General features: G+C 34.6%; 1 pseudogene across 1 annotated transcript; it reads right to left on the bottom strand.

The window, feature by feature from the left end:
- Window positions 1-1,001: 1,001 nt before the first annotated feature.
- LOC115983435 lies at window positions 1,002-6,781 on the bottom strand (annotated as a pseudogene). Its single transcript, XR_004090055.1, has 3 exons — window positions 4,022-6,781; window positions 2,884-3,300; window positions 1,002-1,034 (listed from the first exon to the last, which is right to left on the bottom strand). The product of XR_004090055.1 is annotated as a probable LRR receptor-like serine/threonine-protein kinase At3g47570 (transcript).
- Window positions 6,782-14,225: the final 7,444 nt, after the last annotated feature.

Consider the following 14,225-nt stretch of genomic DNA (forward strand, 5'->3'; position numbering starts at 1 on the left):
TGAACAAGGGATTAATAAAAGTAGATAAAAATAATCACATAATACACCAAAAATGATAATAATAAAAATAATCATAATAAAGTTGAAATACTTATTATGACAATTCTCTTTTCTTTTTTTTCTTTTTTTTTTTTTTTTTTTTTTTTTTTGAGAAACAAACACACACATAAGGGAAAGGGAAAGTGGTTATTATAACAATATTTTGGTTATATAAAAATACCAAAATCTTTTCAAAATATATGAATGCCTTAGAAAATTTTACTGGTATTAATTATTATTAAAGAGTCTTTTTTTTTTGGGGGGGGGGGGGGGGAGGGGGGGGGGTGCAACTGCAAATGGGCTTAAAACCACAAGCCCTATACGGAAGATACGAAGTCCATTTGGGCTGATAAATGGCTTAGGACGAAATGGGTTCACACTTCACACTAATTCACAATCCTTCACAAGGAAAGAATGGACCTTGCTAGATGGACAAAGTGAAATAATGGAAAAGGAAAACCAATTTCTCAAGCCCAGACTATATTCAAATAAAATAAATTAAACACACACACGCTTACTTTGTAGAGTTTTTTGCGACAAAGATCTTTAATTGATTATTTTTAATTAAATTTTTATTTATAATTATTGACAAATAACAGTGATATATATATATATATAATTTTTTTTTTTTTTGAGGGGGAAAACATAGACCAATAGATTAAGAAAAACCGATTAAATCGGTTTGAAGTATAGAAACAAATTGTGGTGGAACATATTTTTAATAAATCCAATTAATTCATAAAATGAAAATCTTCAAATAGAGGCAGATCTAAATTTCTTAGGCGTCTAAAGACTAAGCATTTTTATTGAAACCACAGAGAGAAAATACATCATATCTTTGAGCCAAGCCAGAAATATGATTGCTGAATTAACCAAAATAGTACATTAAAAGACATGATTGCTGAATTACACAAATTATTTGCTCCAATATAATATATCATAAACTTGACGAACTATGCTGTCTACCTTCATAATAAGTCATCAACCTTGTGCACCTGTGGTAAAGGAAGATAATTTCAATGAACAAGAATAATAAAAAGCTTTGAATTTCTAAAAATGACGTTGTAGTGACTTGTGACTGAGCTGTTCCCCTACAATTTAAAAGATATTCATTAAGCTATTACCAACAAGGCTACAATTTAATTGGTAAATTAAGTATCAAATTTTTGTTTTTTTGTTTTTGTTTTACACCTTTAAGAAAATTTAAAATGCAAGAAATTTAATTTGTAGAATTATGAAATCCAAACTCATTTAATATTTACTAAATTACAGCCACCTTCCTTAAATTTTATGAAATGACACTCCCCTTCTTAAGTTTTATGAAATGACAGTATGACACTCATTCCTTGAGGTTTATATAAATGTAATAGCTAATACATATCTCAAGGGAGGGGAGTGTCATTTTTTCCAAGTTTGAATAAGAATATATTTTTAAAATGAAATATTCTATTAGTGAAATCATAGTTTGGGAGGCATGGACTTAGTTGTTGCATTTATATAAATCTTAAGTGAGGAGTGTTGTTACGATAAACGTCAATGGATGGTAGTGTAATTTACCCTTTAATATTTATTGAATTAGCAATCCATTTACTTAGAAGATATCATACATATCTATCATAATAAATACCTAATACTTTTATTTTTTTTTACACAAGATAGAATTTCTACTCTAGCCTAATCTATGTATATATGTATGTGTGTGAAGCTCCCTTCTAAAGACTTGAACCTCGGCCCTTACCCCTTCACACCTCACAAGCATTTATACTTGTAGAATGACCACCGCACCAAGGGTACGCGGTGGTAATAAATACCTAATACTAAAATATATAGTTCTATATACAAATACAATCTAGATTTTCTTACAAAAACTGAATATTAGTTCAAATGTAAATTTCAATGAAATTTTTTTTACCATGGTTTTTAAATTTTTTTTTTTGATATCTTTAATCGAAAAATGTAAATGTGAAATAAATTTATTGCATCACAATAACAAAAATTAATTTAATGAATCAATCAAGAATTAACTATTTGCATACTCTTACCGAGTAACATCCTTGCAAGACATTTTGGAGAAATTACACTTTACCCACTAAATTATATCTCCTTTTACACTTACAACTCTAAACTATGAGAATAAACATTTACCTCCTTAAACTATGTGAATGCACACTTTACCCCATAAACTATATGTTTATTTGAGAAAGTTTTTTTAGACTTAGTTAAGAATGTTATATGCATCTAATTATGTTTATTTTAAAATATCATATATATATCGGCACATGCATGTACTAAATTGTTGTGATACATATATATATATATATATATATATATATGTATGTATATATATATATATATGAGAGATTACATACTAATTTGGAATTTTAAACGAGAAAGATTTCTCCAATAAATTAATTAGTTAAAATTTGTAGCATTTACTTGTCTATCACAACAATTTAGTACATGCATGTGCCGATAATTTAAGCTTATGTCTTTTATAGGGATCTCTGTCTAGATTAATAGGGGACGTAAGCCAATTTCTTGTGATGTCTCTTTAATAATGGAAATCACCCAAAATATCTCTCTCACACACACTCACAAAAGAGAAGAAGAGGATTCATTCCCAATCCTATGTATAGTAGAATGAACTAATAAAATTTCAAGTGGCTCCAATCTTTTTAGTTTTGCAAGATGGACAGTGGCTTTCTAATTGCTATATGATTCCCTTAAACATTTGGAATGGCTTTATTAAGTTAGTTAGATCAAGTGGTGTGGGTGGATACATTACCAAATTCTATATATATATATATATATATATATATATATCAATGAAAAAACAAAATTTACCTGTAGCGCGAACTCCTTGTCTTTGTATACTAGTTTTAAGAATGCTTTCTCGAATTTTATGAAGCTCAACTACAACAGTACTGATGTTCATCCTTTCTCTTGGAAATTCTGTGGAACAAGCAACTCCAATTCCAAGTATCAAAATCAAGCATTCTTGAATTTTGGAACTTCCATTTTGATCCTCATTTTGAGTGTTGTTTATCCTCCTCATCTCTTCCTCTTACCTTTCCCAAAGAAAATTAGGATCTATAATGTGAATTTTTCGTTCTGACAAAGCTGCTTTGACAAAGTCATGAAGGTTTGAATTATCTTGAAAAATGCTATCAGTAGGTCTCTTTCCTATGAACATCTCTAACAATAGTATGCCGTAACTATAGGTGTCACCATATAGTGATACTTCATTTCCCATACCATACTCTGCAATTGCATGTAACATATGTTGTAAGATAGGCAAATATTTGTACTAAAAAAAGAAGGGAAAGAAAAAAAAAATCTCACAAGTAATAAAGGTTTATTTTCAATGGCAAGTAATAAGAAAAAAAAATAAAGAGAAGTGAAAATTTGTTATGACACATTTTATCTAGGGTTAGCTTTAAGCCTAGGCCTAAGGTTCTGTATGCATAAAATTTCATAAAAGAGTCCCAAGGACCACATCAAAAAAAAAAACAAAGCTCCAAAAGATTATTTTAAAAAAAAGGAAAAAGGTGGGTTTTGTATTTTTTTTTCTCACACCTCCAAGAAGGCCGCTAAAATATAGGTAATAGAAATCCAATTAAATTGAAACCCTTAACAGTTTTGCAAAAATAAAATTTATATGAGAGTGTTGATTAAGTTAATTAATTAATATTAGTTGTACAAGAGACGTAGCTGAATTAGTAATTTGCATCTCAAAAAAGCAAAAACTTTGATCTAAAAAAGAAAAAAAGTTAAATAGATATTATTTGATCGATATTTAACTATTCAAAAAATCTCACTTAAAATTATTGCCTTAGGCATCAAATTGTATTTCGTTGGCCCTAATTTTATCTCTAGATACAGTACATCCATATTGAATCTATCATTTCATGCTTGAATTTATAGTAAGAAATGATGCGAAAAAGAAAGAAAATTAAATTTAAGAAATGTAAAATATATTTACCTGGAGGAGTATAACCAATTGTTCCTCTAACTCCAATGGAGCTTGATTGATTAGCAGAACAATCTTGGGAAACATCTTGAAGGAATCTTGCTAAGCCGAAGTCGCTTACATGTCCAATCAGGTCATCATCGAGAAGAACATTACTGGGCTTGAGGTCACAATGAACAATTGGTGTTTCACAATGATGATGAAGATAATCCAATGCACTAGCAACATCAATGGCGATATTCAATCTTTGAAGAATACTTAACTTCCTTGGCTCCTCAGTAGCCTCATTTGTTCTTGGAGTTGGATGCAACCACTCATCTAGATTGCCGTTTCTCAAGAACTCATATACCAAAGCTTTAAAATCATGACCTTGATAGTCAATACTTGAACATGCTATGAGTACCTTTACAAGATTTCGATGTCTGATGTTTCTTAGAGCCTCACACTCGGCCATGAAACTTTTGGAAGCTCCTCGATGTGAGAGGTTAAGCACCTTAACAGCAACCATATGTCTACCTTGATCAAGAATTCCTTTATACACGGACCCAAAGCTACCCTTACCAATTAAATTAGCAGAAGAGAATCCATTGGTAGCATTTAGGAGACTTTGGTAAGATACATTCAAAAGGAAATTTATTGAATCAATTGAGGTATTTTTCTTCCTTTTTTTTCTTAAAGAGCAAAGAAGTAGAAGAGATAGAATCAAAGTTACTCCAAAAAGCCCAGAAAGTATAGAGATTATTAATTTCACAATAAGAGTCAACTTCTTCTTTTTTGATTTGTTGTATTTGCACTTAGGAAGCTGAAACTTAGGTATGCCGCCGCAGAGTTCACCATTTCCATTAAGTGAAGTTGCACTTGTATTCTTGAAAATTCCCTTTGTTGGTACCTCACCCTCAAAATGGTTGTTAGATAGATTTAGTAATTGCAAGTCAAAAAGCTCCAAGAATTTCGGAATCTCACCTGAAAAATTATTGCTGGAAAGATCAAGTTGTTTAAGACCTCTTAACGATTCAAAAGATGAAGGGATGGTCCCTTGGAAGAAGTTTCTTCTCATGGCTAGAAATTCTAGCTTTACACAGCTTCCAAGACTCATCGGAATTTTACCGGACAACATGTTTTCAGAAATATCCAAATATCCTAGATTTTTGAAATTTCCTACTTCCATTGGAAGAGTACCGGTAAATTGGTTGGCAGAAATGTCTAAACTAATTGGTGAGAATGAGAGACCAATGACTTGTGGAGATATGGAACCACTGAGAATGTTATGATCTAGAAACAAATAAATCAGATTTTGACATTGACCAAGACTTGAAGGAATATTTCCCTGAAGATTATTCTCTTGTAAATATAATTCTATCAAATTTGTGAAATTTCCAAGGGAGGATGGAATGTTCCCAGAGAAATTGTTTTGAGATAAATCCAAAAATTGTAGCTTATGAGGCTTTCCAATTTCAAAAGGGATATTGCCAGATAATTTATTGTTCCACATTTCGAGTCTCTCCAAATTGATCAAATTTCCTATCCCAGCAGGAATGTATCCAAATATTTGGTTATTATCTAGGTATAAATCAGTAAGATCAGTTGAGAAGTTGCTAATGCATTCAGGAAACTTGCCCCCGAAATTGTTGCCATTTATAGCCAACTTTCATAGATTGGTTGCATTTGTCAAGGAACAGAGAAAGCTCAAGTCATTTGCTTCCTCATTTCCAAGAAAATTGAGGGTAATGAGAAAACGCCTCATTTTATATAGCTTCTCCAAAGAAGGAACTTTTCCGGTTAGTTGATTTATACCCAAATAAATTGTATTTAGATTTGAGGCATTGGATATGGAAACAGGGATAAATCCTGTAAATTGGTTTCGGCTAATGGAAAAAAATTCGATTTTTGGTAGAGTGATGACTATGTTTGATGGAAGACGTCCTTGGATTTGGTTGTCTCCTATATCAAACTGTGTTAATGAAGAGAGATTGTAGATTGAGGGAGGAATTGTACCAAACAACCTATTTGAGCCTACAGCAAAAAGTGTAAGTTTGGTTAATTGGCCAAAAGAATGAGGGATAATCCCACCCAAGTGATTATAAGTTGCAGAAAACCCTTTCAGAAATGATAGGTTTCCAAAAGAGAGTGGAATACTTCCTGTAAGATTATTCTTGGGAATAGCAAATATTTGGAGCTTAGACAAGGTAGCAAACTTTGCAGGTATTTCACCTACCAAATAGTTAAAACCAACATTAAACTCAATGAGGTTGGTGCAACTAGATAAATTGCTATGAATTATGCCACTGATAGTGTTGTTGTCCAATCGCAAGACTTGCAGTTTTCGCAAACAGCCAATTTCTGGAGGGATTTCGCTATGAAAATTATTATTTTGAAGGGTTAGATTCCTCAGAAAACTTAAATTTCCAACAAATGGTGATATAGGGCCTACCAGTTTTTGTGATTGCAGGTTCAGTACGGTGACTCTTTGATGTCGGCGACCACACGTAACCCCTTGCCATTGACAAAAGTGAATGCTATCATTCCAAGAGCTCATAATCCCAAAAGGGTCATGAGTTATCTTGGCTTTGAACTCAAGCAATGCCAATTGGTCTGTCACATTATTCCCGCTAGTTACAGAGGTGAGAAACAGGCAAAAGCACCAAAGAAGAATAAAAGCATGCATGTAAAAAGATGAGGGTGGTGAAAGTCCCATGGAATATGGTTCAAGGAACATTGTTTAGCTAAAATGTTGGTAATTGGCTATGTGTTGAAACGGTACATCAGTGTGTTGTCCAGAGAGGAAGAGGGCTAATATGGCTATTTAGCACTTCAGAAAGCAAATTTATAGCAAGAGAAAGGAGAAAATCAGTTCAATGTGATGTTCGGACCCACTCCAAAATTGCCAGAATTGTCTGGGGGTAAAATTCAAGAGTTGCTAACGTTCACATTGATGCCACAATTTTGGTTAACACAAAAGTCATTTTGTGGGACCTAACTGGGTTCTATGGAGATCCTGACACGGCACAACCACCATTCTCTTGGAAATAGCAGATTTTAGATCATGGTTCTAGAGATTGATTCTAGCCTAATCATATCCTTGATTGAGACTAAAATCAAGGGCACCTTGTCCCCCTTTGGTCAAATACTTAGGCTTGAAAATATTCGGGTTCTAATGTACATTTAGTTTATCACTAATTATTCTTAAAAAGTCCAGTCTAATTGAATCAGAAATGGTTGAAGTTTTCCGTGTTTAAAGACTTGGGAACAACATTAACATGGTCCAGGTCTTGGTGGTCTTCTCTTTTTTTCCCTGTTTAGTGTTTAGTCATTACCATTAAACGTTTTCCCATTATATATTGAACGTAAGACCCTTAATGGCCCTACATGTAGCTGGAATGAAACAATCTTACGATGCTGAGGATTGGTTTACTAGGACCAAAAAGTTGTAAGCGTAAAAATAATTTAGGCATGAAATATACCAAACACACTGGGTATACGTCAACTAATAACGTATGCGGCAACGTCAATTGCTAACGCAGTAAATTTTTTTTTTTTTTTTGATGGGACTAACGCAGTAATTTGAAAGTACTGTAGTGTGTCAACTTTCAACGTTAGAATAATTGAAGCGCTCAGATGGGGGAATCTAGTAGTGGAGGTTCTGGAAAATTGGAAAATATTAGTATTATTATCAAAAAAATCAACTTTCAAGGTTAGAATAATTGAAGCCTGGGCTCAGATGGGGGAATTTGGTAGTGGAGGTTTTGGAAAAAATTGGTAAATATTATGGAGCACTAACTTTGGTCTATAAGTCCATTATAGTTATTGATTTGGGCAACAATTTTAAGTCAAGACTTACAACTTACGTTCGTTTATATTACTATAATGAGTCTTACTAACGGTATTTTTAAGGTATTGTTAATGAACTATTTGATTTAGAAAATATTTTAGAAACTTTTTATGGGAAAGAAAAAAATAATTGATTCTTTTGATAGTTTTTTTATATTTTCTATAAAAATGGTATTAACATTTTCCTAAAATTGATTATTAAAAAATTCATTAAATGCACTAGTTAATGGGATTTTTATAATAATTTTAAAGGGTTTAATGCCAAGAGTCTTTTTTTTTTTTAAAGATAATTACAACATGCTGCTAACCCCGCAGTTCGAACCTTTTCCTCCCTAAACCCCCAAGCTCTTTGTGCATGAGGAGGTGCCAAGAGTCTTGAAGTTTAGTTTAAAAGGTTTATTTCGTTATGTACATCAAGGGTTCTAATTCTTTAAGTCCTCTGGCTTATTCCTCTAGGTTCGTACTATCACACCCTTGTGAAGCATTAGAGATATTTCCATGGAGAATCTTAACCATTCCATGATTACAACCCTAATAATACCCTAACATCAAGAGACCACATCTTTTTTTTTTTTTGGTTGTGAATGAAAATTCCACAGGTCTCTATTTCTAATTCATCTGAAGTAATTAATTAATGTCCCACATTTTTTTTTGGTTAAAATACAATTTAGTCCTTCACTAGCTCATCATCCATAGGAACCACATGTCAACCCAAACGCTCATCCATGGAATTGGTCCACACATCTATGTCTATCGAAACCTTACGCCACAGTTGTGCGATGCTCACTTGGGTGTGTTTCAGGTATACGCACCTTGTCCCCAACTATGAAAGGGGCCTTTGTTAACCTTGTCACCTTGCTACGCATTGCCTGCAGCTCTAACACCTAGTGAGAGAACATATTAGGACATTACTTAACCCAAAATCTTAAACTTAAGGCTTTGGAATCAACTGTATTATTTTAACTACTCATTCTTATAAGTATTTAATGTGAGATTTCACTCACACATCTATACATAATAATAATGCCATTTAAGACAATATTAGAGCAGTGCTAACCAGCCCCAAAGATGGTTCTTAGGCATAAAATTAAGAAGCATTGTCATGTTTGAATTCAATTGGCAACCCCTAACTTGGTTCCCTGTGGGTCATTTACTCAAAAACGTTATTCCATAATAAGAGAAGATTAGAAATACCTCAAGTGATTCTATACATTTGCTTGTGAATGTGTCTTACCAAAGTCTCTTGAATGCTACTAATGGATTCTCTTCTACTAATTTAATTGGTGTGGGTAGTTTCGAGTCAGTGTATAAAGGTATTCTTGATCAATATAAACATACTGTTGCTATCAACGTGCTGAACTTATGGTGCCATGGAGCTTCCAAATGTTTCAAAGTTGAGTGTGAGGTTCTATGAAACATTAGACACCAAAATCTTGTAAAGGTGCTCACAGCATGTTCGGGCGTTGACTATCAAGGTCATGATTTTAAGGCATTGGCATACGAGTTCTTGGAAAATGGCAATCTAGATGAGTGGTTACATCTATAAGGTTGAATTTATTCAACCATTTTGTTGGCTTTATTCCGTGTCTAATTTACTTGTAATTCAGCATTTAGAAACCTTGTATTTAGTGGGAATTATGTAAGGGTAGTGTGTGAGAGAGTGTGAAGAAAAGCTCAAGGGTGTGAACTCAAGAACAACCTCGCAACTGGCGAGTCGCCAATGGAGGCACATATGTGAAGCATGCAAGGGAGCTGAAGACTTATGCCAGTTGGAGCACTATAGGACAAAACTTCAAGTCTGACCAAGCAATTAGCTCGCGACTCGTTCCAGTCGCGAGCCTGAGTTGTCAGAATGCTTTGTTTATTAAAACCTGACTGTTCACATTCCTCATTCACTCCACTATAAATACCCTTATACCCATGAAATGTAAAGAGCTTCTAGAGAGAATTTTGAGAAAGAAACCCTAGAGAAAAACAAGATTGACTCATCCACAATCTTCATCCTTTGATTCTTTGAATTCCTCTACTCTCACCCTCTCCATTGATACATTCTTGAGAGGTACATTAGCCAAATCCTTATCTCACCATACCCATATCTATGAGGAGATATTTTGGTACTTGGGAAACAGTTCAGAAGGGACCAATTGATATTGGTTGATGCAATGGGCTATTGCGGGATCCAGTAAGCTAGAGAAGATAAGGTTCGGTGTAACCCTGTTGGAGCAAGAAGCTTGGAGGGTTTAGGTGCATTGGGTAGATTAGGCTTGGAGGGTCTTCTGCTATTTATGTATACCAACTTTATTCTCTAGTGAATTATTGACCGCTTGGAGGACGGCAGAGAGGTTTTTGCGCTAAGGACTTCAGTTTCCTCTTCGATAACACATCGTTGTGTTATCTTTGTGTTTGCATCTCTTTTCCCTTAATCTTTGCCTTTTAACTACTGCTGTGGTTGTGATTAATTATGGTTTAGATTGTTTTATCAATTTTTTTTAGCTTATTTTCATATTCCGCACATACATTGTTTGAATATAAGCTTGTGTTGGTAATTTGTAATTTGGAGGTTTAAACGTTCATAGGTGTTTTACACACTATTTGAACATTCAATTGGTATCAGAGTGAGTGCACTTGCTATGGCTTAATTACCTAAGTGTGATCCTTGACCCCATTTGAGATGTGCCGGTCTCAATCTTTCAATGCTCCACCATATTTTGATGGAAGCAATTATGCCTTTTGGAAAGTCCGGATGAGGGCATTCTTGTGTTCAATTGATGAAAGTGTATGGGATGCGGTTGATGTTGGATGGACTAGGCCGGAGGCTACCAAATCCATATGGGATAAGGCAGCCCTCGCGGCGGCTAATGCAAATAGCAAGGCACTAAATGCTATTTTTTGTGGTGTATCTCCAGATGAGTTTCACAGGATATCTCACGTCACAATTACTAAGGAGGTGTGACAAATATTGGAGACCACGTATGAAGGCACCAAGAAGGTGAAAGACACTAAGTTGCAGATGCTAACTACTTGATTTGAAAAGCTGAAAATGAGTGAAGACGAGTCATTCGACTCATTCTTTGGCAAGCTGAATGAGGTGGTTATTGGCAAGTTCAACTTGGGTGAGAAGACGGAGGACTCAAAGATAGTGAGGAAAGTCTTTCGATCATTGCCAAAGAGCTTCCGTGCAAAGGTAACAACAATTGAAGAGAACAAGGACCTTGATGATATCAAAGTTCAAGAACTAATTGGCTCACTTCAAACTTATGAGCTGTCGTTGCTATCACAAAGAAAGAGCGAATCCCTTGCTCTTAAGATGATTAATGAGAGGGTAGAAGCTCACGACTCATTGGATGAGGATGTGGTCGAGAAAGATGTGGCATATCTTGTGAAGAATTTCCGAAAATTCTTGAAGTTCAAGAACAATGGAAAATTTGCTGAGAAGGGGAAATTCCCAAGTTTCGAAAAGGAGAAAAAGGACTTCAAGAGGAAAGATGGGAAGGAGTCTCAATCCTCTCAAGGAATCACATGCTTCGAATGCAACGGACATGGACATCTCAAGAAAGAGTGTCCCAATTATTTGAGAGAGAAGGGCAAGGTGTATGCCACTACTCTCAGTGATTCAGACTCTTCCAATTCAGATTCGGAAGAAAGCTGTGATGGAGAAGGGAACTACTTCGCCTTTATGACCATTGTTCCCATTGAATCATTGGATGATTTGAGTTTGCTAGTAGAAGAGCTTGGGGAGCACACTAATGAGGAATCAATGGGAGTATTAGAAGAATTTGATGTTGAGGATGATGAAAAAAAAGTGGGATTGCAAGAAACATACAATTCCCTCCTTGAGAAGTCAGGAAAATATGCAAGAATGGCTGAGGCAGTCATTAAAAAGATGAAGAGGGCAGAGGAGGATTATAGAATTCTTATAGTGTGATATAAGGAGACCAAATGTGAAATGGAAACATTGAATGGAGAGTTAACCGAAGCGTATACAAAGATCAAATTCCTTGAGCTTGAGGTGGTTCAAACGAATGCTAAAGTAGAGCGGGTTTCCTCCAAGAAGCTTGATGAAGTCCTTGCTCATCAAAAACCTTTCTCCAACAGAAGCAGATTGGGATATACCGGAGAGAGCAGTTCGGCTACCAATATATCCAAGGAAATGAAGTTTGTGAAAGCCAAGGAACCGATGGTGGTTGCCACTACTACTGAGAAAGTGAAGGTGGAGAAGAAGATAAATGTGAATGACCAACAGGTGTTGATAAAGCCTCGTAATTAATCAGTGGTCAAACCTGAAGCTAAAGGGAAATCACTTCCAAAATCACAAAAAGGTCCGAGAATAAAACATTTCTGTTATCATTGTGGACTTCAAGGACACACTAGACCAAATTGTCATAAACTTAGAGCATTGAAGAATGCAGGTGATCAAAGGTCAGGAGGACCAAGAAATGACAAAAGGAATTCGATTATGGAGCAATCAAAAGGTCAAGATGGTGATTCCGAAGTGATTGATGTAATGAAGATGATCGATACATTCACCACCTGTTTGGTAAGTTTCACCAGAAGGTTTGAAAGACACAACACTCGTACCCAATCCGTTAAGGATATCACCCCAAACGCATGTGTTGTGTGGGTGAAGAGGGGTACTCATGCATAAGCATTACAACATGTCCATGCATTAATACTTCCTATGTTTTGTGATTTTGCTTGGTCGTGTGCTTTTTGTTATCATGCTAGCTTGGTTTAAAAAAAAAAAAAGTTTGTTTGTTTGTTATTTGCTTTAAATGTTTTTACATTTTTTTTTATCAATCTTTTCTTGCTTTTGCGTCAAAAATCCAAAAACACATAAAAAGTAGAAAATCCAAAAAGTTTGATCAGCATTATTGTGTTTTGTCACAAGCATGTTTTTCCTTGTATCTTCGTACAAATGACTTTGTGCATTTACGAGCGTAACTTGTTCCCTATGCACTCATATCATTGTGGGAAAAATCTTGACATCTATGGGACTGTGGTAAATAGATCTTCAAACTTCTTATGAATGATTAGTCAATGGTTTTGTTGATCTTGAGACTTGCATAAACTTGTGCGTATATATCCTCCCACACTTTTTTTTTTTTTTTTGGTTTAAAGAGCTCAACAAATGTATATCTCTAATTGAAAAGAGATAATGAGTTGCAAAATCCATTGCACATACTAGTATTTGACTTAAATAAAATGTATGATGCCCAAAAAGCCAAAGGCTTACTCATCAAATTGAAATATCAAAAATTTCAAGTATTGATCTCAAAATGAGATATATTGATTCAAAAATTGTCAAATGATATGATGTACATAGAGCCAAATGGAAAGCTTCAAAGTTATGTTATCAAGTTTTGTGGGAAGTCATATATGCATATTTCTATAATTGAGATTGGTCACTCTTCCTAGTGCTAATTGTGTATGACTTGGTTAAATTAATCATTGAAACTTCACATTAGACTAAGGACTATCTCATTTTTGATACCCACACACATCACACATGTCTATGTTCAATGAATGCCTTATCATTTGTGTGATTGTACTTGATTAAATGTGTTGCACATGCTCAATTATATGTTGATCAAACACAAAAAGATTTTCAAGTATTTTAATTGTTTTTGGAAAGTTTTTTTTTTTTTTTTTTGCAAAAATGTCAAAAACTATACAACCCTGTTGTGGTGACTTGCCTCGCGAGTCAAGCCATTTGCATGCCCTAATCACGAGCTTACACAGAAGGTTTTTGTAACTCCCTGGCGGGTAAATGTCCCAATCACAAAAAAGACTTAGAATATTTTCCAAAAATTTGGGTTTATAGATTTCTCGCAACTTGGTTTGGCGACTTGTTTGCGAGTGGAAGCTCCAATTACGAGGTTTATACAGAAAGTTTCATGGCTCACTTAGACAAATTTTTAAAATTTTGTCACAGGAGTTTTGGCGACTTGGTCTGGCGACTTGTTCGTGACTCACCTTAGTCGCGAAAAAAGCGTGTTTTGCGCTTCAAGGACAGTTTTTTTAAAAACACTTTTCAGTTTTCCCTTGAACATTTTGACTGTTCATTGTCTTGTCGGTTCATCTTTCTCTCACAAACTCACCATGTTTCTCTCAAAAATCCACCATTTTTCTTCATAATCTCTACTTCAATCTTCAAGAAAAGGTAAGAGTTGTTATTGAGATTTGAGATATATGATGTTCGAATATGGATTGGGTTTATTTTGTTAAGTTTGTTGAATGGGTTTTGTTGTTTTTGGAATACGATACCTATTACACATGTTTTCATGGTTGATTCTTAGTTGTGAGTTGTGTATCATGCTTGTGCTGTGTTATGCATATCATGCTCATAGTAGAATGTCACAATGACAGTTACTTGTAACTCTGAGGTGTT

This window comes from Quercus lobata, chromosome 4 (assembly GCF_001633185.2).
Source record: "Quercus lobata isolate SW786 chromosome 4, ValleyOak3.0 Primary Assembly, whole genome shotgun sequence".
Taxonomy (NCBI): domain Eukaryota; kingdom Viridiplantae; phylum Streptophyta; class Magnoliopsida; order Fagales; family Fagaceae; genus Quercus; species Quercus lobata.